Source organism: Phodopus roborovskii, unplaced genomic scaffold (genome assembly GCF_943737965.1).
Source record: "Phodopus roborovskii unplaced genomic scaffold, PHOROB, whole genome shotgun sequence".
Classification (NCBI taxonomy): Eukaryota; Metazoa; Chordata; class Mammalia; order Rodentia; family Cricetidae; genus Phodopus; species Phodopus roborovskii.
This window is the reverse complement of record NW_026125391.1, coordinates 18,688,631-18,715,816: the sequence shown is the minus strand read 5'-3', so window position 1 is coordinate 18,715,816 and position 27,186 is coordinate 18,688,631.

The window sequence follows — 27,186 nt, the reverse complement described above, 5'->3', positions numbered from 1 at the left end:
TAACTTTTTAAAATACACATGAAACATCTGTTTATACTGTTGGTAATATGTTTATGCTTTACAATTTAGCTCATATCACGTTTCAATACATGTTCCACATCAAGGGAACAGTGAGATTGACATGTACCTTCTATGTGGGGCTCTTCCTCTGGGTCTTAAGCCTCATGTTCTAAGTCTGGCCTTGGATTTGTCATCATTCTGAGTTTTCTCATCTTTCCAATTTGGAAGAGAAATCTTTTCCTTTTTATGTGTTCCACAGAGCTCCCAGGCTAAGAATCAGTTTTTACACATTTTTTTTTTTTTTGCGAAGTTTTTAAATGTCGGCATAGAATTAGATTATGTGACCATCTCCTTTTCTTCCCTTAAGCCAGCCTCTCCCAGCTACTGACCTAGCCTCTCCCATACCCCCCATTATGTTTTTCTCTGATTATTATTATTCCTTGTATATATTTGTTTGTATGTGCATGTATGTGTGTGTATGCACGAATATTTAGAATTTACTTCCATTTATTTCTCCCTTGTGATCTTCCCCTGTTTACTTATTCGCTCATGGAAGTAGTTTAGACACCCAAGTGCCCACTACCCAATTTGTCGGAACCATTTCAGACAAAGCGGATGTCCTTTCACTTTGTTGCTTTCTGTAGATTAAATATAATGAGTAATAGTGGTTGTATTTTCGACCATAGAAAATTAACAAAATATGTATGTTTGGATCAGGAAATCTACTTCCTTGAAATGACTTTTCAAAATTAAGATGACAAGGGGGTGAATGAGCTTTCCCTGTGGTGCTATGGAAAACTCAGCAGCTATCAACCTATATGCCCCTAGTGATCTCTCCTTTTGTACCAAAACTGTCCCCTTAACTTATTTCACAGATTTCTAAGCCAATATGCAATATTTAAGAAAAACATTTCATTCAGAGTGTTTTTCTGAGAACATTATCATGTTGGATTTGAAGATTACCGATTTTAGTCTAGTTGTGAGCCTTTCTTTCTCTTTTCCTTAATGCAGATTTATTTTTAAATATTGATAGTTTCCTACATGATTACGTATTCATATTAACCCTACCCCTCTACCTCTCCCTCCCAACTCCTCCCCTTGTCCATCCCATTTTCTCTCACATTCATGACTTCTTTAATTTTTGTTGTCACACATATGCTAAATTAATTAATGCAAATAAAACAGACATGGAGCATTGGTAAGATTGGATGCAAACCTAGTTCTAGATCTTAAATAAAATATGATTGGGACCCCAGAACAGCCTAATAAATAGGAACACATTTTTTTTTTTTTTTTTTTTACCCTGGGATGCGATTTGAGGAAAGTCATTTTCCCAAACATAGCAGATGTTATTATGCTGCTAAAATTCATTTTTAGTTTTTCTTCTTTCCCCCACTGATATTTATGGACTTTGCAAAGCTCTTTATCTGCCCCCGAGGGCAGAGCCTGCATTTCAGCTTTCATATGTGAACCCTGAGAATAAAGTGGAAGAAGCCCAGAATGTTCTCCATGGTAGGTCTTTGATTTGCATTACATTTCCAATTTTTAAACACCAAAGAGAAGTATTTTGTCCCATCCATCTCTGGAGAGTTATGGGACATTAGAGGAGTCTTTGCACATGATCAGACTATGAAGTTTGAAGATGTGTTAAACATACTTGGACTTCAGAAAGCTTTTCTAGGAATGTTGCCCTGGCAGAGGCAAGGTAATTTCTTCAGATTTATTGGGCAGGACAGAAAAGTGTATTTTAATGTTTCCCCTGGCCCTGTAAGTTATTTCTCTTTATCTGCTACAGAGGAAAATAATTAAATTATTGATGTTTATTGGCTCATATGAGCAGCTGCTATTTCATTTATATTGTTCATACGCCCAGTGAAAATATTCCAGAGTTCAAGAAAATCAGTGACTCAGGGCTCCTGATATATTAGCTCACACAGCAATGCCAATGTTTTTATTCCCTTTGAGGAAAGTGCTATGGGACTTATTTTATCTGCTGCCAAACTAACAGTGAAGTGTATGTTTCCAGGGTTTGAAAATTCTCTTTCTAGGATTGCTTTAGAAATTATGTCCATCATTAGTTACTGTCTCTCCATTAATATTGAAAAGGAACTGTGAATTCTCCTGTGTCAAAATGCAACCTGGGAAAGTGATCAGATCAGAAAGGAAGGACAGATGCAAGCATTTGGACATCCATGCTGTAAATACAATGTTGAAAAAGATTCTACCTCTCTGCTCCACACTGAAGCTGGGCCCTTCCTGTTGAGTCAGGAGTCTCCCTCTGAGATTCTATGATACCCTGGCTATGGTAAGACAATGTAGATTATGGTGCTTAGCAACCCTGTAATGAATTTTCCTTATCTGTACATTGGATGTTTCCACATTATGTTTCAAAGATACAAAGGATTTTTTTTAAAAGACACATTTAATAACAATATCTTCTTTTGAAGTAAGATTAGAGAATGTGCATTATGAAAATGTCAGAAAACCATAAATGAAATGTTAAGTACATTTTTTGGGTGTTCCTTTAATGGGCAGAGAGTTTAGACTTGCCTGTTTATCGTGATATTGGTGAGAAAGGCAGCTTAGAGTGCTGATTTCCATGGACAGTCGTTCATTTCACTTTGCTGTCTTGACAGTTTAGCAGAAGGCTAACTTACAAGCTGAACACTCAGTGATCAGAGTCTTTTCTCTTGAGGAGTTTCTGTGAAGCCACTGATGCAATAACCCAGGACAAATTCTTTGTCCTTTCCATTAGATCAGGGCAAAAATACATTTCTCATGTTGTTGCAAAACCTTTGGATAACACTGATTTGCAGTGTAAAATTTAGAGATTAGATTAACCTTCACCAAGGACAGCTTGATGCTCTGAGGAAGTTGTTTACCTTTCTGGTTCTTAAGCCAGGCAGTACCAGGACAGGACCTTCACACAGCAGCCTCCAAGGTTCTGTTTTCATCACTGAATTCTTTAAGCCTTTCAAGTCTGTAGTCAGATATGAAACAAAAATTAGAACAGACTAAGGGAGAACACTCTGCAAAGTGTATGTGCCCGGACACAAATATTCCTGATGTATTAATGATAGCAACCCACTGATGATATTTTTCTTTACTTAAAAAGTACTTTGGAATGTGGACAATCCTCAGTGTGTGGTGTATTTCAAGCCAACATATAATATATAAATTGTCGTTTTGTCTTTGGCCCAGCAGTTGCCCCTGAACCTACTGTTGCCTCAGCTGCTTCCTTTGCCTCTGCCTCTGCCTTTATGTAGGGAAGCAAATGACGTTTTTGACTAAGTCTCTTTTTATTGTAAGAGTTGGGTGCCAGGTGCTGGTGTGTAAACCTGCTAGCTCAGAGAGGCAGAGAAAGCAGCCAGTTGTTCTTCCTCCTCTGCTGTTGTCCCAGAGTCCCAAAAAGAGATATCTCTCCTACTGTCTGAAACAAAACTCATCCTGCTGGATGTCCCTCCTTCTACTTCCTGTTCTCCTCTCTCTTTTTAATTTCCTGACTTCCCCCCACCATCTGTGGTTACTTACAGTCAACAGATTGTTTACTCCGCCTCTTGGCCTATGTTTGATTTTATTTAAATAACATAATCCAGGGGTTATAGTATGATCAAATATCCCACAACAATAAATGCATACTTTTTACTATAGCTAACATTTATTAATCAATTTTAATGTAAAATTATTTAGGGTTTCATATTAAAGACTGAAGATTAAATAGCTAAATAGTTTATTTTGAAGTTATTATAGGACATGTATTGCTCTATAATTCTTAAACAAATGCCATATCCTTTAATTAACATAAGGAACTAGGCAGTGAATATATTTCTTGCTTTATTGCTTAATACAACAAAATGAGAGGTGACAGTTGGCCAGAGGAAAAGCTCAGGCCCTGAATGCTGTGGATAGCAACACATGCTTTCTCCTTTTGTGCAGTGTGTCAGAAAAATGTGAAAAAAATTATAGTTTTAATGAGCACAGCCTCCTCAGTATCTTCTTGATGCCATCTATACAAATGCCTTAGTGTTTCAGTGTCAAGTAATTTCAGCTGCTGATGACTTTGGAAATTTTGAGTATCTTTTCCATACATAGAGGACTCACTCAGAGGTCCAGGGCCTGGAGTCTCATAATCACCTTTTTTAAAAGGTTTACTTTCTTCTTTTCAAGATGTTAGCATTCAGCCAGATTGAAAAGTGCTGTGCAGTTAATTTGGAATATCTTCTTATCCAGTCTGAAAGAGATGCATGTATGCAATGCATGCACACTATATATATATATATATATCATGCAACATGAATACAGTATATAGAGTAGTTTATGAATTTTTACTGCTTCTGGTTATGGTGTCATTATTAATATTACTTTTGGGCAAAATCAATACCGATGGAGTCTAATGTATAGATAAAGGAAATGAATTCTTAAAAAAAATAATCTGGAAACTAATTCTTCTTTGTACAGGAGCCCTTAGCTATCTGTAGCTATTCATAGGTATGGGACTATATAGACTTTGTTTTGTTCTCATTGGCATGTCAGCTGGTATTGGTATTGTCATTAAGTTGGATTTGTTTAGGAGTTATCCATGGACACATGTACATATTAGCAATGCTAAATAGGCTCAATAGGTTTTTTTTATACATTTTTGTGTTTAAATCATCTATCTATCTATCACCTATCTATCTATCATCTAAAAATAATAATTAAAGACCATGAATTTGGGAATGTGACACAGAAGAGTTTGGGGGATGTGGAAAGGGTGCAAGTAATATAGATACATTTTGTTATTTATGAAATTATATTTTTTAAAAAATTAGGAATATGGAATTCTGTAAGGGATATTTGGATACTTGTGAAAATGCTAATGAGAGAAACTGCCAAACCATGAACCACTTTCCCCAGTCTCAATTAGGATTGTATTTCCCATTAAAAAAATCCATGCATTTTGACTTAATTTTATTAGTAATAGTAATTTTTATTATATTTTGTCATTATCCATGACATTCAGTTTTAATCCTTCTTTTTCAATAGTGTCAACTAGTTAAATTTGTATTGAGACAATATATAGAAGAACACAGTGTATACCAAGCACAGTTCATATAAAAATATATGCATCCACAAATGTACATAGTACTTCCAAATTTTGGGGGTGTTTTTCATCTTCATTTCCTATTTCATTTATCTCAAAACTTTTAAACCTATTCATTCCTGGCCAACAAAACAAAACAAAACAAAACATTGGATGAAAGAAATATTTGGATTTCTCTGCACAGCCCTAAACTTTCCAGAAAATAAAAGTTTAATCAATTTTTGTTCTTTATGAGAAAATTCCAATAATGGATATGGCATGTTTCCATAACCATACATTATGTTTTCTAACTCTAGAAAGCACAAAGTCCTTAAACAAGAAGGGATGTAAATGGGTTTTTATTAATATTCACATAATGTTACTTCCCGCTCACAATAAACACATTAAAATTTAATCAACTAGTTGGCAGACGAATGTGCCTGATATTACCCAATATTAATTTTCTGATCACGCTGTTCATATTTGGATCACTAGACTGAGGGTTTTTTTTTTTTTTGGCTTGGAGACAGAAAACAAATGCCTGTGTTCAATATTGCATTGGTGCTTCATTTTCACAGCCCAATACCTCATAGAACATTACTTCCCACAATTATAATTATAGTGGTTTTATTCTTCTAGTATATTATGCTCTTTTACAGTGATATGAATTATAATTAATATGTAACATAAATTTAAATAAGTCAATAGAGAATATATTTAGACACTCAAGCTATCTTAAATTGCAGTGAAACTTTTATATGTTTCTGTAATGCTAGGTTATTAGTAGGTTTATAAGTTTTACTGATACTAACAAATGTGAGTCTCCTCATCAAAGACTATGTCTATGTTTCTTATTTGGAGATAAATCCCTTCCCTAGTTCTGAAGCATTTGCTAATGTCTGAAAACATTTTTTTGGCTTTCACACTGGGGTGGGGAGAAGGTGATAGTAGAATCTAATGGTCAGAAGGCCGTGGATGTGTCTAAACACTGTACAATGCACAGGGCATCTGTCCACCAGAAAGATCCAGGGTATAAATGATGTCAAACTTGGGAAATTGTCACCATGGGCAATAGTTTCTTTCTTTTTTTAACTTTGATAAATTAGGCACCTAAAATACATTAGGTGCTTTCTATCGCCAGGGAACCCCAAGAAACCCCAAAGATCCATCCTTTGATTTTGTAATCAGAGGTATCATTGATAGTATATGCTTTCTCAATTTAATGATTTTTCAGGGAGGAAAATGTACAAAATGAAAAAAAAAAAACAAAGAAAAGAAAAATATCATAATAACACTTTCTTTGTATTAACAGAGCCAACTTGTTTTTTAACTACAATATCTTCCAAGATTTATTTGGTCAGCTTTAGCAGATGTTACCAAAAAAAAAAAAAAAAAAAAAAAAAAAAAAAGTCATGGAATTACATGATAGGCTCTTCAAGATTCAATTTTATTACTAAGAGAAATGTGTTGGAATAACAGTCCTCAGACTGGGAAGAGCTGTCAACACAGAAAAGGTCATTTGATTACAACTTGTTTATCCTCAGGAAATTCTAAAGGACTCATTTCTCACCCCCAATAAAATTAGTGGACATACTAAAAAACACAAATTATCTTAATTTTTTTATTGATTGTTCTATTTGATCTTTCTTGGTGTGTATTTGGAATAAAAATTACTTTTAAGCAATTCTGGTGAACTTTGAGATAAATACTACCAAGAAATATGAATAGAAATAAAATATTACTTAGTACACCCATGGGGTGGAATATACTCACCTTGTTGGCAGGGTTCTTATCAGTCATGATATCACTTAGCATCCTTCCTACCTGTCATTAGGTGAACACTTGAAATACCAGTAATTTCAGTATGAACAATCAGTTTTCCAGCCTGTATCTGAAACAAATATGCCAATGTTGACCAGGGTATAACCCAATTGTGGAGTGCTTGTCTGATGAGTGATGCCATTCTGTAAATATGTTTCTCATATTGGTTAATGAATAAAGCACTGTTGGCCAATAGGAAAGCAAGATAGGTGGAATTAAGAGACAAGGAGGATTCAGGGAGAAGTAGGAGGAGAGTCACCATGTAGGACCAAGAGAGCAGAGGATCCAGACCCTCTCTCTGATAAACCAAGACCACAAGGGAATACTTAGATTAATAGAAATGTGTTAATATTTAAGACAGAACTAGCTAATAAGAAATGCTAGTAACAGGCCAATAGCTTTATATCTAATACAGTGCAGTGTCTCTGTGTGTTATTTTGGGACTGGCATGGCTCTGGGACCAGGCTGGTAGGAAAATTGCACGCAACACTTGTCAAGCACTCACAGGGGAGAAACAATACATTCAGGAGATGCCATTGACAATAATAAAGAGTATCAGAGAGATATTGCTTATTTAAAAATTCTTAACATGAACCAAGTATAGGATATTATGTTTTAGAATCTAAACATGAGAAAAATTCATACGACACATGTTGACTTGAGACCAAAAACCATTGTCCAGAATGTAGGCCCCCAAGACAGCTTGTCCCACACAGCCCTCACATACCTTTCCCAGTCCTGTGTACTATGAAGTGGCTCCTTCTACTAGCTTGACATTATTCACAGACAAAATCAGTGGGGCACTCTCAAATTAAACAGTCTCAAATCCCTTGGAGAGGGTTTAATCATTGTAGCATATTTCTTTTGTTTTCCCTAACCAGCTTTTTGGAAATATACTTGATTTATCTATGTATGTATGTATTTATTTATTTTCATCTGGATAAAGTATAACTGAAAGTATGTCAGAAAATATCAGAACATATGAGGTTATTTCATTTCATCAGAAATATATGTGCAATGTTTTCACTCAAACAGCTCTCTTTTTGTTGTTGTTTGTGTTGCTTTGTAGCCATAGTTGAGCACTGTTTGTTGCAGGAGGCTACAAATAAGGCTGTCACCAATCTCATGGTCTCCATATCTCACATCTGTCTGTAAATGCTGTTCCTATGTAGGGGAGAAGTAAGTACCTGCTGCTCTTCTTCTGTTTTTTTTTTTCCCCTTTTTCTTTATTCTTCTCTTATACATCTAGACCGAACACAGCCTTCCCTCCCTTCCTTCCTCCCAGTCTCCTCAGAGACACCTCCCCTCTAGGTTGTCTTCCAGAAAACAGCATGCCTTCCAGTGATAACAAATGAACACAGCATAACAAGATGCAATAAGACTAGGCACAAACCCTCAAATCAAGATCGGGCAAGACAATGCAGTGAGTAGAAAAGGGTCCCAGGATCAGACAAAAGAGTCAGGGACATCTTCACTTCCACTGTTAAGTTCCCACAAGAACCCCAAGCTAAACAACCACATAATGTATGCAGAGGGCCTAGCATGCAGACTCCATTGTTGCCTCAGTGTGAACCTCCATGAACTCTGATTAGTTGATTCTGTGGGCCTTGTTCTTCTTGTGTCCTCAACTCCTCTGGTTCCTACAATACTTCCTCCTCATCTTCTGCAGTGTTCCCAGAGCTCTGCCTAATGTATTGTAGAGCATTATTAGGAATCGCTTCGTCAACATTTGTTGTTGTTGTTTGTCAGTGGTGTTTGATTTTATACTAGGTTTCCAAGTCTAGCTTCCCATTCCTGGCCATCCAGGTGGTATTGGGCATAGGCGCTCTCTCTCTCTCTCTCTCTCTCTCTCTCTCTCTCTCTCTCTCTCTCCCTTTCTTTCTCTAGTGGTGTGGGCCCCAAGTTAGACCATTCACTGGTTGGCCACCATTGCCCAAGCACATCTGTCAAGCAGAAAGGGTTGTGGGTCGAAAGTTTTGTGGCTGGATTGGTATCCCAGTCCCACCACTGGGAACCAAGCCTGGTTAATGAAGAAGGCCAGTTTGGGCTCCATATCCCCCATTAGTAGGAGTCCTCTCTAGGGTCACCCTCATAGGTTCCAGGAAGTTTCCATTGTCTTGGTTTCTCCCTTAGCCCCTAAATGCCCACCTATTCCAGTTGCCTTTCTCCCTCCATCTCTCCCTCCCCCACCTGTTCCCTTCTGCTCTCATCCCACCCTTCCCCAGTCCACCCACAAAATCTATTCATTTCCCCTTCCCAGAGAGATCCATGTGTCCCCCTCTAGAGCCCTCCTTGTCTGTGGATTGTCTGGGTCTGTGGATTGTAGCATGGTGTTCCTTTAGTTATCAGGGAATTTTCACTTATAAAGTGAGTACACGGCATGTGTGCCTTTCTGGGTCTGGGTTGCTTCACTCAGGATGACCTTGTCTAGTTCTACCTGTTTGCCTGTACTTCCTAATATATAGCAGCAGTTCATTCCCCTACACATTCCAGAGTCCTCCCTGATTACATTACCTCTAAATCAAACACACTGCCATTTCCATCCAAGCATGCCTTACCATCTTATTTTCCACCAAAATCCATGGATTTCCCTAGTTTCTAAGAACTGTAGAAAGCCTACAAATCATAAGTTGATATTAACTCTCAACACAATTATGTTTCTCAGACCATTACAACTTTAATTACCAGTGAATAAACAGAACATAGCTTTTCTTTGCACAGACTTCAGTTGTGTCCTGGTAATGATTACTCATATCAGTGGGTTATCCATGCGCCATGTAAAATAAAGATTAGGAAAACACTGTTAGTAAAAAGAATTCGTAGACTTTTAAATTGCCTGAAGACTCCTTATTTGCTAATGTGAGGAAGTAAGAAATTTAAATTAAAAGTTCGTGAAGAAACCAATTGAAAACTAATGAGGATAAAATACAGTTAGTAACAGTGCCTGACTAGTCCAGGATAGCTTTCTATTTTCTTGACTTGAAATAAACCCTGAGGGTACACTAGACAAATGAGTTTAATAGTACTTTCAACAGTTGAAAAGGCAGTACACCAGCCTGTGGTTTGAGAGATTCATACAACAAATTGAGAAGGAGAATTAGGGCTTAAATCCTGGTTTTAAAATATTCCAGTTTATTGTTTCACCTACTTATCTCCAATGCTTCCCATCTTTGGGTTGCAGGGGGCAAGACTTCATGGGAATTAATGATTGTTATTATTAGTAATAGTCCTAGTAGATTTTTGATCACATTATCCAGACTCTTGAGCTCTTTATTTCCTGTGCTTGGGATATTCCCAACTTCCCCTACCCTCATTTTCTTCTGCTAACCCATATTTCTTTGTTTTCAGCTCCCACTAACAACATCTCTTCTTCAGGGATGTTTGTTCTTGCACATTATTTCACTTCAGATGTTTATCAAGTATAATATTTGTATCTTTTTCCCCCTCAGAAATACATCACAGTTTTGTTCTCCAACTTGCCTTTGCATGCCTGTTTGTTTAAGGACTTAAAAAAAAAACTTTAGAGTATAAAGAACTAGGTGAGCAAGGCTTGAGTTGACTTTTTCTTCCTTTGCGTCTGCAGGAAATAGAAAGCCTGTTATATAATACAGGTATTGATTCCATAAAGGGATATGGTGTTTGCATAGCAAGAGGGTATTTGAAAGAAAACTGTATATAAAAAGCAAAATGCTATCACATTGCTACAGCAGGCTAAAATATGCTTCTGAATTTTTCAAAACTAAAGAACATCATGAAACCCCTCTGCTCAAATCTCCCTCAATCCAAGACTAAATTCTTTCTTGATATTTTCTTACAATATGCAACCGCCGGTGGTATAGCATGCTCATTACAGGATTTACAGTTATATACTTTCCTGAAGATTGTGATGGCAGAGAACTGAGTCCTGGGTGTTTCTGTGTTGTGGGGCACTAAATGAAGCATTTAATGGAAAATAGAGAAGGCATTAAACTGCTCTCTGTGAATGCATTTTGTGCTTGAACTGTTTTTTATTAAACATCTGCTTCTCTGGAAATGGATAGTGTCTGCTGGAGAAGGGGCAAAGAGGGTCAGTAAAGAAAGTACAAAACAATGATGAGCTGATTGTTTTCAGTAGCCCAACCTGACAATGTGGTATAATTTTCACGGTTTGCATCTGGTTGCTATCTGTCTGGGCTTGTTATGCCACAGTAAGTTGCCACAAAACTACCTGGGCTGAGTAAAGAAAACAAATCTTACACTTCCCAAAGACCAAGGCTGAGTGCAGCAGGGGTGTGTTCTTGGACACTCCTCTTCCTGGCTCGCAGGTGGCCACCTTTCTGCTGTAGTGTCACACAGTGGAAAGTATACATGTAGAGAAAAAAAGAGCCAAGTCCTTTCATTGTTTTCTTATGAGGGTTCCATTTTCACACTCTTAATGTTGCACTGTGACTCAGAAATGCTCCCACAGCCTCATTTTCAATATTTATTGCCCAACTGGTGGTGCTGTTTGGAGATGCTGTAGGCACTTCTGGAGATAAGCCAAGCTTATCTAAGTAGGAGAGCATGGATAGCTTATATATGGCCCCGCCTTAGGCTTGGTTTCCTGCTGTCTTGCTCACCATGATGAGGACAAACACCACCATTTATTCCTACAGCTGAGTCTCTCTCTGCCATGATGGAATGATATCTTCCAAATCCATGAACCCAGATAAATCTTTCTTTCGTAAAAATGTTTCTGTTAGAATCTTAGCCACACTCATGCAAACTTAATTACACACATGATCCCTCTAGACTCCAAATCCTAACACAATAACAATTTGATTTTGGGGACACACAGGTTCAGACCATAGAACCATTAGTGCATTTTCTTAAAAGAAAAAAAAAACACTTTATTTTCCCAGTTGACCTAATTAGAATGACTTTGGGTGTCTGTTTAGGGTTCACTATGTGCCAGGCACCAGCTCATGGTGATATGAAGATTTTTAAAAACCCCTTGTCTATAGTGAGCTCACAGACAGCACCAGACATGGGATGCTGTTTTTGTGAAATGAGTGTGCCTAAGTGTTATGAGGGCACAAGAGATCATGGGACTTAGATGAGAAGTCTGCTTTTCTGAAGGAAGGAATCCTTACACATTCTGAATAATAAACAAAAATTGATTGTATGTACTTTCTTTCTCTAATCATGGTTTGTAATTATGCATTGCATTAGAGTAATTATTTGATTAATGTTTGTGTCTACCACTTAGATACTAAGTTTCATGACATCAAGCTAATATATCTTCTTCCCATCTTATTTCCAGCATTTACTATGGTGTTTGGTACATAAGAAATTGCCACATTTTCTTCCTGAGAAAACAAATTGGTCTGTTTATTTACTTTCACTATTTGACATCATCTTCTAAAGCCTAATGCACAAATTCTATGACATTGTGCCTCACTCCTGTAAGTGCATCCAACAAAGATGACTGCATATGTTTACCTATAAAATTCATGATAGTAGGATTTAGCAATCCTTTTTATAATTATCTTTATTTAATGGTATATCTACACTGATAATGTATCAAATACCTCTTAACCATGAAATTATTAAATTGTGGCTTACTTATACATCACCATTGATAAATGGACGGGATTCCATATTTTAAAAGTGTATTACAAGAAGCTAGGTACAAAAGAAAGCACATGGTTAAGTTTAGAGACTGAATCAACATAGGTAAAATTAACCAATATTTTTAGAGGTTAGGACAATGGTTACCTTTGGAGACAGGGTTGTCTGGAGAGTGGGGATGTTTTCTGGATGCATAGGTGCCTTCATTCTGAAAACAGATCTCTATGAAACATTCTCTATGCTTCATATTTCATTAGAGAAGTTTATAAAACAAATTACGACTTGGAGTTGCTTGCTCCTAAGTATATGCAGATTCAAACGGGCCAGCAAGAGGAGAGGGCAACTTTTGATACAGTGTTTTTTTGAGGTCCTGAGTAGGGATGAGGTAAGCTTCTCTCCTTTAGGACAGCAAAGGGTTTGCTTTTTCAGTTTTCAGTTGGTGAAGATTTCCCCTTTATTCTTAATTCTAAACTGTTTTGACCCCTCTGAGTAGTTCATGTTTGCCTCAGGCATTTATGGAAAAAGTGAAAATTGCTTTACTGTAACATTTTTGGAAAAGTTGTGAGTGGTTTTGAAAAGGGATCTGGAGGGCTGTGCTCTTGGTCATGCAACCTCTGTAGTGGGTAGTAACAAGGCACGTGAAGTTTTCATTTTCCTCTTTTGCTGCACATATGAGGAGAGAGATTTGATTGAGAGGTCTGGTACTTAGTATTGAGTAGAGAATGAATGCACTCTCTGTATGGAATTAAGCTCTGATGCATACTTGAAGAATTTATTATATTCCAACAACTTGATTATCCTCTCAGGAGAGAGGAAGTGCCCTGTATATTGTATCTTGCCACTGCCTATACTTGATGCTCTCATCTTGCCATGGCACATTAGCTTCTGGATTGCCTTTATGCCCTCTTCAGATTAGCTGAAGCTGTAGGGGTGCTCTCTTTCAGAACTGGATCAAATGAGGCTAAATTCTTTGAAATCATCATGGAATATGTGTGCAGAGAATTTAAAGACAAAATTTGCAGATGAAGTGAAAGATATGCTTGGGAATTTGAGATAGCTATTCAATCATTTGAGAATTATGGAAAGTTTTGACTGACATCATATCCCTGCAAGAGTGTAGGTACATAAACTTCTTTTCTTTAAGGTATTCATTCATAAGAAATATTTCTTTATGCCCTGTCTTGACTGGTGGGGAATGAGGTTGTATAGATGGAGTTTAACCATCAACATCCACATGCATGCAAGAATTTCGGTGTGTATCATTAGTGGATGAACAGACATTACTACAAATTTCTTGACTTGATAATTTTATAGCTCTATAATTATAACCAAATGATACTGTTATGGTGCTTTAGCAATTTTCTTTTGTTTTCTTTTAAACTTAAGAAAAATATCATGGCAGCTAACCACCAATGAAGACAATTTTCATTTTAATGGCAGGTGACACTTTTGTAATTAAAACATTTCATTCATATGGGGAAAATATGGCTCAGCATACAAAACATCAATATTATACTTTATTTTGATTGTTTTTAAGTTTCATTGTAGATAATTATGTGTAAAAGGATGCTTTTTTTTCAGTTTGGCCTTTCCAGTGAAGTCCTATGGCTAGACCAGGACTATGATGTATCTGCCTGTCTGTCTGTCTATTTATCATCTGTCTATCCATCTGCAATGAATTGTATATGTTTGATGAAATTTTAGGTGGAAATTAATCTCATGATCCCAAATCAAAGCTATTGTAGAAGCCTCTTATCACAACAAAGCCATCTATGGCCATAATTAAAATCAGTCAAGGATAGGATGGAAATAAATGTCCTTTAAGAGGACAAGAGATAGTGGGCTAGTAGTTAATAAAATCAAGAAGATGGAGATGCTGGGACTAATCACTAGCAGGCAGGAATGATCAGAGTGGATTCAGCTGGGCTACTGAGATTCTGTGCTTCAATTCTTGAACCTCATTTTCTAACGACTATTGATTATCTTTTATTATGTCGGTGTTATTACACATCCTGTTTGCAAAGGATCTTCTCTTTATTGTCATTTCTTATTTTCTTCATTTAAGTTCTTTATCAGCCCAGGTAACAACCCAGAAGAGGAGACAGAAATAATATAAGAGCTAACAGATCTGGAGGAATGTTATAAAATGCAAACTTTTGGAATTGTCATTTGTATTGTACTCATGAACTCATACCAGCTGCATAGAGATCATTACAACTGAAGTTCTTGCTTATATAGGGAGGTCCCCTCCAGGCCCATCCTTTACTGAGGGGACACTGTCAGTTAAGTGAAATCAGTATCTAGAGGAGGTATTTGCACCATGATAGTTACTTCAACATTATTCACAAAAGCTAAGGCAATGAATGCACATTTCTAGGAGTCAAGCAATGGATGAAAAATGTGATATGTATACATAATGAGGAAGTGCTTTACCTTGGAAGAGGTGAGGGTAATATAGAAGAAAACAGAGGAAAGAGAGTTAAATATCACTAAGGAAAATTGAACAAACCATAGCCAATATTTTATTGGCTTACTTGTGTGTGTGTGTGTGTGTGTGTGTGTGTGTGTATGAAATAGTTATGTGTTTATGCACTTTTAATTAATACTAAGAGAAAAAGAATATTGTAATTCATAGATACTGATTAAAACATAGTACAACTGGTATATGTAGGTGAGCATGGAAGCAACCAAAACAGAAGACACTGGTAGTTCCTAATTTAGAGCCAAGTTATGTAATGACAACAAAAAGCAGAGGATGGAGTTAAGGTGCTAATAGGGTTCAACACAGATGAAATCACTTTGGAGCAAAAGTTCTTGCTCAGAGTGGGTATACCGACAATGAGTCTGAGCCTTAGGATAGCCGACAATCTGAAACTGGAGAATCTATAATGTGAAAACCTTGAGGGTTTGAAGAATCATAAGTGGTGAAGGTACCACTTGGAGGGTACCTGGAGGCGATTTAGAAATTTTCTATGAAGTATGATTGGCAAAGGGAAATAAGGAAATATACAAGTTCTAAGAACCAAGTGCTTTACATTAAAGACAGTGACTGTGAATCTAAGACATACCAATTATCCCCAAAGGCATGTTAAAGATGTTGGGATTCATTGCATCAGTAGACCCCTTTGCTCCCAGATTTTCCCATGGAGAAACACCTGTTATTTATGGTTTGGGAAAATCCAAAACATTTCAAAATGAACAGAAGCTGTCAGGTAACACCCACACAAAACTAATTCAAAAAGGAAATTAGTATGAAATAAAAACTTTGACACATGTTAAAAACATTTCTCACCTCCCCCCATAACCAGGAAAACAATAAAATTCCCAGAGGATTACTAAAGTACATTTAGATATTTATTAATCATCAAAACCCAAGTACATTTGTGAATGAGCAGTTTGTGGTTAAAAAAAAAATAAAGATTAAGAAACAGAGTAGAAATGAACAACAAGAACACATACATATACACAAACACATGCAGAGATGTAAGGAGTATGTATTAGATACAATTCTGTTGGCCAGGTACTTGTTTCTTATCGGCTAGCTCTGTCTTAATTATAAACCCATTTCTATGTATTTCCACGTGGTCTTACCAACAAGAGGCAGCTGGCGTTCTATTCTCTCCAGATTCTCCATCTTGACCCCTTCCTCCATTCTCCATCTTAACCCCTTCCTCCTTCCTCTTTCCTCCTCATCTTCTAGTCCCGCCTATCTAGCTTTCCTATTGGCCAACAGTGCTTTATTCATTAACCAGAATGAGAAACATACACAGATTGACATCTCCCATCACAGAGGGAGGTGGGGGAAAGAGGAAGAGGGGTAGAGAGAGAAGGGAGGGAGAGAAAGGTTTGAGAACTGATCAAATGGGAAGGGAATTGGAAAATGACATTTTTAAAGTCATCTTAATGAAGACAAAATTACCACACAAGAGAGCACAACTACATGGATTGAAAATCTGAAGGCACGTGATGGAATATCCAAGCCCAGGAAAAACAAATAAAAAGATAAATGAGAAAATTTATCTGGGCAAAGGAACCTAACATACTTTAGCTGGTAACTGTAATTCTTAAAACAAAACAAAACAAAAAACAAAAAACCCAAGTAATAGAAAAGTAACAGGACAGATTTCATCATTAAACATTTACACAATGATCTAGAGTTCATGTGCTCCCACGAGCTCAGGTCAGCTATCTCTGTGGGTTCAGCTGTTTCTTTAAAATGTTGACCTTAAGATGTTTAATACTTGCAGTATATAAGATATGACAACATTTCACAAAACACTATTGGGAATGGTCATTTATAAAAGGAAGGGAAAAATAGTTCTCTTCTTATGTGGTATTTTCCTCAAGATAGGGAAGACACAAAATAAACAAAATGAACAAATAACAGAATACTCAGGATCAGTCTTGTGCAACAGAAATAAATATCATGCTTTAACTACACAACAATAACAACAACAAACATCTGTACAAGTAAAAGATCTACTTTATACCTGGAAAGCTGGCCAAAAATTCTCCTTCTGAGATATAGCTAAACAAAGTTTCAAAAAACACTTGAGGCAGATCAAGAGACCAGAATGTACAGAAGAGATTTTTGGTAACACTACAGCACAAATTCTCCAATGATGGAAGAACACATACAGACCTCCAGGAAGCAAAATTTAACCTAATCATCTTGAACATTTTTAAAGAATCAAAGCTGTAAAAATGATTGCAAATTTGATTAAAGCTCCCCAGTCATGTATATTGGCATGTGCTTCATCACCACAAGAAAAAAATCGAGATGACTCAGTGGATGAGGTTGAGCGCCTAAAACATTTTGTTGTTGACATACAACTAAAATATAGAAAACAGGATATTGCATGAGTATTATAATAAACAATAAAATTAAAACATCTAAAAACAGAGACTGCTGTGTGGAAAGTTGGATAAGCTTGTTAGCTGTCATATAGGAATTATGAGGAATTAAATGTGGAGTCAAATTAAGGTTAAGTAATGGAAAAGGGTCTGGGAGCCATTGTAATACTATGATATTGTTATTAGTTTCGTAACTGGAAAGAGTTAAAATTTTATAAATAAGTCAACAAAATGTGTAGTAGCACACTCACAGAAATGAACGTGATACAAAGTAACAGATGTTGGAGATACACTTATATGTAATATTGTTAAATATAAATTAAGCTAGGCTCACAGAGGAAAATTTCAGAAAAGCTCACAAAATATGTTTGGTTGTTATGTAATATATGTGCCCTGATAACATAAAAGGTCTACTAGATGATTCCTGTGTATTGACCTGCAGGACAGTATGTGATATATTGCTGCAAAGCAAAATTATTTAAGTGCTGATAGAACTTGTATAACTTTTGTTTTACTATTTTAGGGGTATTTTTTCCTGTCACTCCCAAAGAAAGACCAACTCTTTTGATTTTGTCTAACAATGTACCAATTGAGTGAAGAACTTTACCAAAGGAACTTAAAGGATCTTCCAAATTAAAATGACAATTAAATGGGTTATGTTTCACATGAAGGGCATAAGTCAATGAAAATATAACACCAGTTCTACAAAAGTGTATTTAGGTGCAATTGTTTTAATAATACATGCACACTGACATGGCTATTTAATTTAAGCAGGAATGAGTTTTGCAGACCACTGTGTTAAAGGGACAACTTGTTATTACATATACTGACCGATCTGTTAAGAAAGAAAAGGAGGGTGCTGCAGGGGTAGCTCAGTGGCTAAGTGCTCTTTCAAAGGACTTGAATTCGCTTTCCAATACCAACGTTGAATGGATAAAAATCACCTGTCACTCCAGCCAGGAGATCTGATGCTCTCTTCTTGGCTTCTCAGATACTACATTTGCACACCCATAGTTAAAAATAAAAATAAAATCTAAAAAAGGAAAGAACAATTAGAAAACAACAAGGAGGAAGGGAGAACACCTTAGGATAGAGTTCTCTGTCTCCCGTCTTGCCTCCCTTACTCGTTTTCTATTGTTTTTTCTTTCCTTTTTCTCGTGGTCCTGGTCACCCATTTATGCTAGTTATTTCTATAGTTTTTTTTTTTGTTGTTGTTGTTGTTTTCACAGAATATGTGTTGAACTGATGAAGTTATTTCTCAGGTGCATGTGACCAATTAGCTCATCTGCCAGTAATACAGAAGATGGAATTGTGACTTCAATGATAAGATAAGTGCCTGAGTCAGGAGCTCTGACTGAAGGCTCTTGACATCTAGATCAGCATCCAGATGGTGTCCTGCCAGAACCAGCAGTTGGCACTGTGGCTCATAACTGTGCAGTTTTCTAGCTATCTGAAGAAGCTGGAGGCATTAGTTCTTGGATGGCCTTGAAGTCAATAATGGAGCATATGAACAATTAGTTCCCAGAATTAAATCTCTTCATTTTATAGTAACTTGAGACATTCCTTTTGTTTGAAACTAAATCCTCGGCTGAAGAAATACCTTCAAATTTTGATGTGCATTTTCTTGATGGCTCTGATTTCATTATAAAATATATGGAGATATTAAACTTAGCCTTCCATATGCTGAGGAAGCTGGCTGTGATTGATTCCTCTTTCCCTTGCCTTTACAGAATTTTCTACTTATCACTCTCTTTCCTTACTCATCACTCTTTCCTCTTCTGTCTCTTATCTCTTTTCCACTTCTTTTAAATGGTGGCAGCGGCTACTCTTCCATCAAAAGAAGTCACTAATATTGATCCTGGAACTTGACTTACAGAGAAAAGGTTTTCTTTTAGGAAACTATAAGAGGTCAGACTCAGTCCTGTCATTCTCGCATCTACGAAGTCTGGCTAAAGATTGGGTTTGTTTCTCTTCTTCCTTCCTTCCTTCCTTCCTTCCTTCCTTCCTTCCTTCCTTCCTTCCTCCCTCCCTCCCTCCCTCCCTCCCTCCCTCCCTCCCCCACTCCCCTCCTCCTTCCCTGTTCTTCCATCCTTTCCCCCTTCCTCCTTGCCTCCCTCTCTCCCTCCTCCCCTCTCTCCCTCCTCCCCTCGCTTCCTCCTTTCCCCTCCTTCCATTCTCTCTTCTTTCCCTCCCTCCCTCTCTTTCTCCCTCCCTCCCTTCCTCCTTCCCCCTCCTTCCACTATCCCCTCTTTCCCTCTTTCCCTCTTTCTTTCTTTCTTTCTTTCTTTCTTTCTTTCTTTCTTTCTTTCTGATCTTATCACATAACCTAGGCTAGCTTGTATCCCACCATGTAGCTCAGGCAGAAATTAAGCAGGTTAAGTGATCTTCTTGTCTTCAGTGTAAGTGCTAGGATTACAGGTAAGGGAGACCATGCCCAGCTCACTAGCTCAAGACAGGGCTTTTTTTTTTTTTTTTTTTTTTTTTTTTTTTTTTGAGGCTGTCCTGGAACTAGCTCTTATAGACCAGGCTGGTCTTGAACTCCCAGAGATCCGCCTGCCTTTGCCTCTTGAGAGTGCTGGGATCAAAGGTGTGTGCCACCACAGCCTGGGTAAGGGCTATACTTGTATTTAGTTTTGTGGGTAGCTTTGAGATCTAGCAGAAAAGCTAGAAGATTGATCATTATGGTGAAATTTGAGTAATTGGAAAGAACTCAAAAGAATGCTTGGATTTCATTATTTCAGCCAATAGTTTATCTGGATTAGGACCTAAAATAGATATTTGATAATAAAGGAATTTTTGCAATGTTGAAACTAGAAAGTAAAAGGATAATTTACATTGTTTTCTGGGCAGCAGAAATGATAGGATATCATCAAGGGCAGTGTTGGTTTGTCATATTTGGAACTGAGCTGAAAGGTTATTTAGAACAGGAAGTTTAATAACTTATACAGGGCTATATCTTCCAGACAGTTAAGACAGATTTATTTTTGTTTTAGACTTTAACAGAAGGAATGTTCTTCTCCAAACTCTGAAGCTGGCTCCTCTGCTTCAGAGACAACATCAAAGGACAATTAAGACATGGGCTCTGGAAATAGACTCTTTACAAATCTTAAATTCTTCTATCAGCACATCTGTGACCTACAGCACACAATTCATGGCTTCAAAACTATGTTCTGAACAATGTGTTCTATTAAAATTGTGGACTGAACCTCAATCACAATAGTGTGTTAGGAGGTGAGGGCTTTGGGAGGCGGCTGGGTCTCCAGAGAAGAACATTCACAAATGGGATGAGAGCTCTAACAAAAAAGGAAGAAAAAACCTAGGTCTTTCCATCTACCATTTGAAGAAACAGTAAAATGACATCCTTAATAAATGAGAAAATTGAATTTATTGTGTCACAGGACCTGTGACTTCCTTCGTCATGGGCTTGCCAGCTCTCCAAACTGCGCGGGGTATACTTCCCCTGTTAGTATGCCAGCCTGTGGTATTTTTTCACAATAGTCCAAATATAGACTATTGAGGTTTCTGTATGCCTCAGTATCTACAAATGTAAAGCAGATATAATAATACTAATTTTGTAGGGATGTGATGACATGTACATGGTTGATTACATGTGAATCAGTGTGTGTGGAACAACAAATAAGCTACATAGGAAGGTCTTGGTCATTTGAAACCTCTAATGATGGTGTTCTGTGGGAAGCTGTCTTGTAGGGCTTCAGTAGGTACCAGCACACTTGCCTGGTTCGTACCTGAGAGGGTGAGTGTGGACTACAAAAAGCTAGGTAAGGACATTAAGAGAAAGAGATACAGGATAGAGTCAGGAAGGCAATCTTGTCAATTCTGATCTCCCCAAGTTTATTCAACATTCTTTAAGTACCCCAACCAAAAGAGAGACAATGGCAGAAGACTTGTATTATCATGTATAAGGAGCAAACAGTTTCTTCCATTAATCTTCCAAGCATTTGGTAAACTGTTATCTGGCCTTGACAGCTAAGAGTAAACACACCTGAGCCCAAGTCTGTTGTTACTTAGGTAAGACATCTGCTACCAATGCCAAAACATCCTGCAGGAGCCAAGCTTTAGACCTTTAGGTCTTTTGACTTATTATGAACAATTTTGAACTCTCTAACCTTGAGGCAAGATGAAGAGGAGCCATCTTTATGAGCCCTGACAGTATTCTCCATCACAGAGCCAAAATTTCTGTCTTCCTGACACTATTGTAAGTAAGCATTTACTCGTGTTTGTTCCTCTGTGACACACACAGAAGCAAGTGTTCTAAGTGAACATTTAGTCTAGGATTGCGAAGTAAATTGAACATGTCATTTTAAGAAACAAATGATGATAGAATAGAAAATATTTGAATATATTTTAAAGCTAGAACAGTAAATACTGCTTTGTAAAACTTGTTTCAATCATTTGACTATGCATGTCTAGAACACAATGGCTCATTTGTTTCTTTCTGTAGCTTATAGTCAATATTTCTAAAGGCATCTATGGTAAAACAATGACCCAGGAAGAAATGAAGTTATTAGTCTTGTTCCAGTCTCCCCAGCACATTAAGATGCTGCTGTGGAGAAGTTGCCTCATCAAATTATGCCAAATTCATGTGGTAAATGAACAGATGAGAAGGCAAACATGAAATTAATGTAATTTTTCATTTATCTAACATTTTTTGAGGAATGACAGAATCAGTATACATTGTGGTTACTGAGAACATAGGTTTTCTAATTTAAAAAGGTTATTATTGCAACTGTGATCTTAGTCATTGAGCTAAGTGCTAACTTCCATAATGAATACAAGCCAGCAGAACACATAATGTTAAAATCTCATTGAGCTCACACAATAAAATATTATATTTTATGCCAAATTTCATGCATTTGATTTTTTGATATTCTTTATATGCTTTCTAAATGAATTGTGGTGTTCTTAGAATACATGAGTTCTGCCCTCAATAGCAAAGACCGGGACAAAGAAAAAGTAATAGGACCATGAAGCATGTTTGAAGTCAATCTTTGAAGTAAATGCATACTTTTGTGTTAAGCCTATGACCTCATCTAAGTGCAACAGATTGGGAAATAAGAATCATCCAAATATTTAAGATGAACACATTGTGCAGACAGTATTATCTCCCAGAAAATATTGAGCAGAGTTCAATCTAAGACAAACAGAAGATAGTTTTGAGTGAGTCATGATTTCTTTAGTAATAATAGGCATATATCAAATTCTTCCTCATTCCAAGCATCATGATTTGGTACTAAGAACACAGTGACACCTTTGCAAAGATACTGGGCCAAGAAAGAAACCGAAGCCCAGGGAGAGCACTGTTTGCCCTGTTTTCCGAGTGAACTGAGACATTCCACAGAACCTCATGCTAGACAAAGCACAGATTTCAAGTGAGATTAGAGATGGTCCCGTCTAGTAAAGAAGGAAAGTGGAGAGTGATGCCTTTAGGCACGAGGCAGAAAGAACTATTTCCAGCAAGGCTTGGGTACAAGGTCATTTTCTTCATATGAAGTGCTCTGACTGATGAGGTTCTCAGGAGTTTCGGTTTTCTGAGACTGGGTAGAAATGGCATGATGAGATCTGCCCTCAATTTCAGCTTCAAAGCAAAGAAGAGTTTGCCTTTGCAGGTTTGTGAAGAAAAAGGAAAAAGAAATGACATTGTTCTACTTTCCTTCTATGAAGTTTTTCTCTTTCTAACTCACATTGTTTGTTCTGCAGTCACTGCACAACCTGTGTTGAATACAAAGAGAAGATTCTTAAGAGGGGCCTTAGGACTTGACAAAGTTGATACATAGCTAGCTGACTAGCTAGCTCACTAGATGGATGGATCAAACAGAGAGGCCAAGAGATAAAAAGTCCAAAGATACTTTCATGTGTAGCTATAAAAATAGTCATGGCTGTTAGAATGCGTGAGGACAGCTTTATGGATGGCAGTAGAATTTTCAGGTCTCCTAGAGGAGACCCACATAACAAAAATCAACAAAAAGTCTCAGTTGTAGCAAGGGCATTTGTAGGAGAATTGGAATAGATAATGCCTATGGTTAAGGGAAGGACTTGGAATCCATTTGTCAGGTAGACTGGTAGTAAAAGGTAGGATGATCAAATGAATAGGTCTACCCTTAGGTAATCTACTCTTGCTTATTTCAAGAGCACTATCTCATACTGTATCTTACCTTATGCTACCATATAACATTATATTATAATATATAGCCCAATAAGACACTTGAAACAGGATGTCATAATGGCCAGTTTAGACAACAAGGTGCTGATACAGATATTTGGAATGAGTGCATGGATGATGCTGGACATAGGATGGGATAAAAGACAGGAGGAATGACTGGCACAAGATATCCAAAGAACCCCAAAGTAAACAGTGATTAAATCTGTTATATGACTATCTTTTGGACAGTGGGTTCTTCTGTGTGATTCTGCATAAATAAAGCCTTGAGGTCAGACTCCCGAAGCTATGCCTGAGGCTTTGCCCTTGCCAGGTTGCTTGTGTGTCAGTCTGTTGGCCTGTGTACCTACCATCATGAAACCTACGTGCTGCTCACCCATGTGCAGCTCATGTACACCATTGTGTGCGTGGTTGCCTAGCAATCTTCATCCAGAGTGAAAGAAGCAAGCCTGATAGTCTATGACTCCTCGAATTCTGTTCAACTTCTTAGCCCTTTGTGACCGTATTCTGTTCCTGGCATCTGAGCATGGACCTCGCTGTCATACAGAAAAACATTTTTACTTGCTCAGGCCAAATAGGCTAGGGGAGTGTTTGTTCTTTAATTGAAAAGCTATATAGAAATCAAAAGTTTTCAAGATGAACTATCATTTGCATCAATAAAATTTGATTTCCCACTGGAAATGAAAAATGAACTTGACTGTGAAACACAAACTTTAAACACAGTGACGTATTTACAACAGACACAGGCAGCAGGTATGCAAGATTGTTTTGCTGTATTTGTGAAAAGATTATTTATGGAATCAACAAGGCAGTTGCAAAATAGCCTTTCCTGGTGAGGAAAAAGAAAGAGCAAAGATTGCTTCACTGTACTGCTTGTTGAAGTCAGCTCTCCAGAGTTCTAAGCACTTGGGATAAGAATCTCATGCCATTGGAGCCTGGGGAGACAGTTTAGCAGTTAAAATCTCTGATTGTTTTTCCATAAGACCTCAGGGTGATTCCCAGTGACCACACGGAGACTCACAACTGCCAATAACTCCAGGCCCAGGAAATCCAATGCCATGTTCTGGCCAATTTGGAGTGATTATTAATGACAATAAATAAGAGGACATGATGGAGAGAGGGAGAGGGAGGAAGAGAGGAAGAGAGAGAGATATGAAGTGGGGCACTAGTAGGAGTTGGTGTGTTTATATATCAAATTCATTAATTATATAATTTTACACAATTATAATTGTATGGGTCTTCAAATAAATATTGTTTAAATTAACAAATAAATTCTTATGACTTTTTCATGGTGGGGTTAGAAGTGTTTTTTTTTTTTTTTCAAGAGCTTGCTGAATTTATTTTCAACATTTCTCTTCTGTTGCCCATTCTCTTTATCACTTCCCTTGCTCCCCTTAAACCTTTCAGCACCTCAGAGGATTCCATAATATGTGTGATATACAGATCTGGTGTGTGTGATATACAGATCTGGTGTGTGTGTGTGTGTGTGTGTGTGTGTGTGTGTGTGTGTGTGTGTACACAAAAGGAACCATGCTCTGTTATAGAATTTGAGACGTAAACAAAAAAAGTGAATAAGGTATCAATACTATGAGGCAAAGGAAAGCGAACAGGCTCTTAACTATAGCGTGATATAAGCACAGACTCTTAAGTATAAGGTGATATAAACTTATTTTTAGCCTGCATCCCATCTGTGTTAAAGTTCCAGTTCTCCCTTCTGCTGATGCTGCTGTCATTCTCCTCTTGCTTTTGCAGCCACATCTAGAGGAGAATATTTCACTACAGACTTGCTGGAATTCTGGATCTTCTTAGCTTTCTGTCAGTTGGGGAGAGAGCATAGGAGAGGTTGGAGGGAAGAAAGGGAAGTGTTAGAATTCCTCTTCAATCAAAAACTAATCTCAAAAAACATAGTTCTCAGAAAATAATACCTCTGACTTTTCCATTAGAGGAGCCCCGAGTTGCTTTATTACCATTGAATGGGCAGCTACCTCTCCTTTCTTTTGTCTGCAGGTTTTCATTGCTTTCTATCATAAAAACATAGATCTTAGATTCTTCCTCCCGTAAAAGTCTAAATATAAGCAATTTTATCATATATAACACAGAAGCCTTCTGCTCTATGTTAAATCACCTAAAGTATATTATACCGTATGAATTTCTTCCTTGGTTGGATGACAACTGAGAAATGAACTATAAATGAGCAGAATGTCTGAATTTTTTCCCTTGTGTACCTTGACAGATAAATATGCATGATAATTCACATGCTGTTTTATGGGCCACTCCAGGGAAAGTTTAAAGGAAAGCCTTTAGGTGGCAAGATTTGTAGAGAATCCTCCTTCATAAATTATAAAAATATGTTTATATGACTTTAATAGGTTTTGGTTTTGTCTTTAATTCAAAAGTAAGATTTGTTTTGTGATCTCAGATCTAACACATTTGTTGTCCTTTTGAGAATGATGTCTGTTAAATGCCATGTGCACAAGAGGAAAAAAGTTACCATTTTGTTTCTGATTATGATCTGATTAGATTTCTGATTAGATTATGGATAGGAATATATTGGTCTTTTGTACAATGATTACAGACTGATCCTTGTTGAATGTAAATTAAAATTTAAAATTTATTTGGTGAGACCAAAGGATAACACAATCACACACATATAAAAATATGTTTATCAGTGGGGGGGGGTGAGACAGAGAGAGGGAGAGGTAGAGATTTTGACTGGGAATGAATGTCTTCAAGGAAAAAGTTTTACAAATATGTGTCTACAGCAAGAGAAAGAAAAACATAGAACACTAGTCTCAAATTCCATGAGTGTTGAATGGAACTCCATGTATCTTTTTTTCTTTAGTTCTGCTTCAGATATATTCTAGTTTTGGCTTACACATAACTATAGGAAGATCAAGATGTCTGGAGTATCCTAGTGGATTTTCTCATCTATGCACCCCAGGAAACAGCACTCTGGACAGGTATTAATCCCTTTAAAGAACAGTTCACAGCATGGAGGAGACCTTGATGACTGGTGGAGCATGGCAGCTGCCTAGGATGCACATTGAATCTCACTCTGAAATGAAGTAGGTGATTGGTAGCACTTCTTGGGCACTGGCTTTATGAGTATGATGTGAGGCATCACCTAGGTGCTTGAATGAATATGTGGGAATATTTTTTGAGATACTGAGGTTCATGTCAGAGTATAGAGGGGATCAGGCAGTGGAACTGAGCTTTTGTGAAACGTAGTTTAATTTTTCTGCATAGTCTGGTGAAGCTTTGAGACTTATTTTTGGTGGTACCCAAAAGTTCCAAGTTTATTGAAGGCAAGCTGCCTTTTCCTGGAACCCAATTTTAACTAGAACACAAACACTACAGTATTTTCATTAAGCACCTTTTGTTGAGAAAGGTATTTCTTTTTTAAATAACTCAATTAACATTAATCAAATTTTCAGAATTCATGTCAGTTATCAGCATGCGTCTAATTCAAACAGTGGAAATCAATTCCAGCTCTAGTTTGTGAACCTGGACAGGGTAGAGGTCACACTGAGAATTTTAGTTGCCTGCAGGTGAAAGAAGGTTTTGTATTCCTGCTAGTGTATAAGAGATGAGCTGTCACTTCACATGCTTTCTGCAAGTATTGCTGCTTTTCCAACTACTGAACTAAAGCAACTAAAACAGGGCTCTGCCTTGGTTTCCTTCA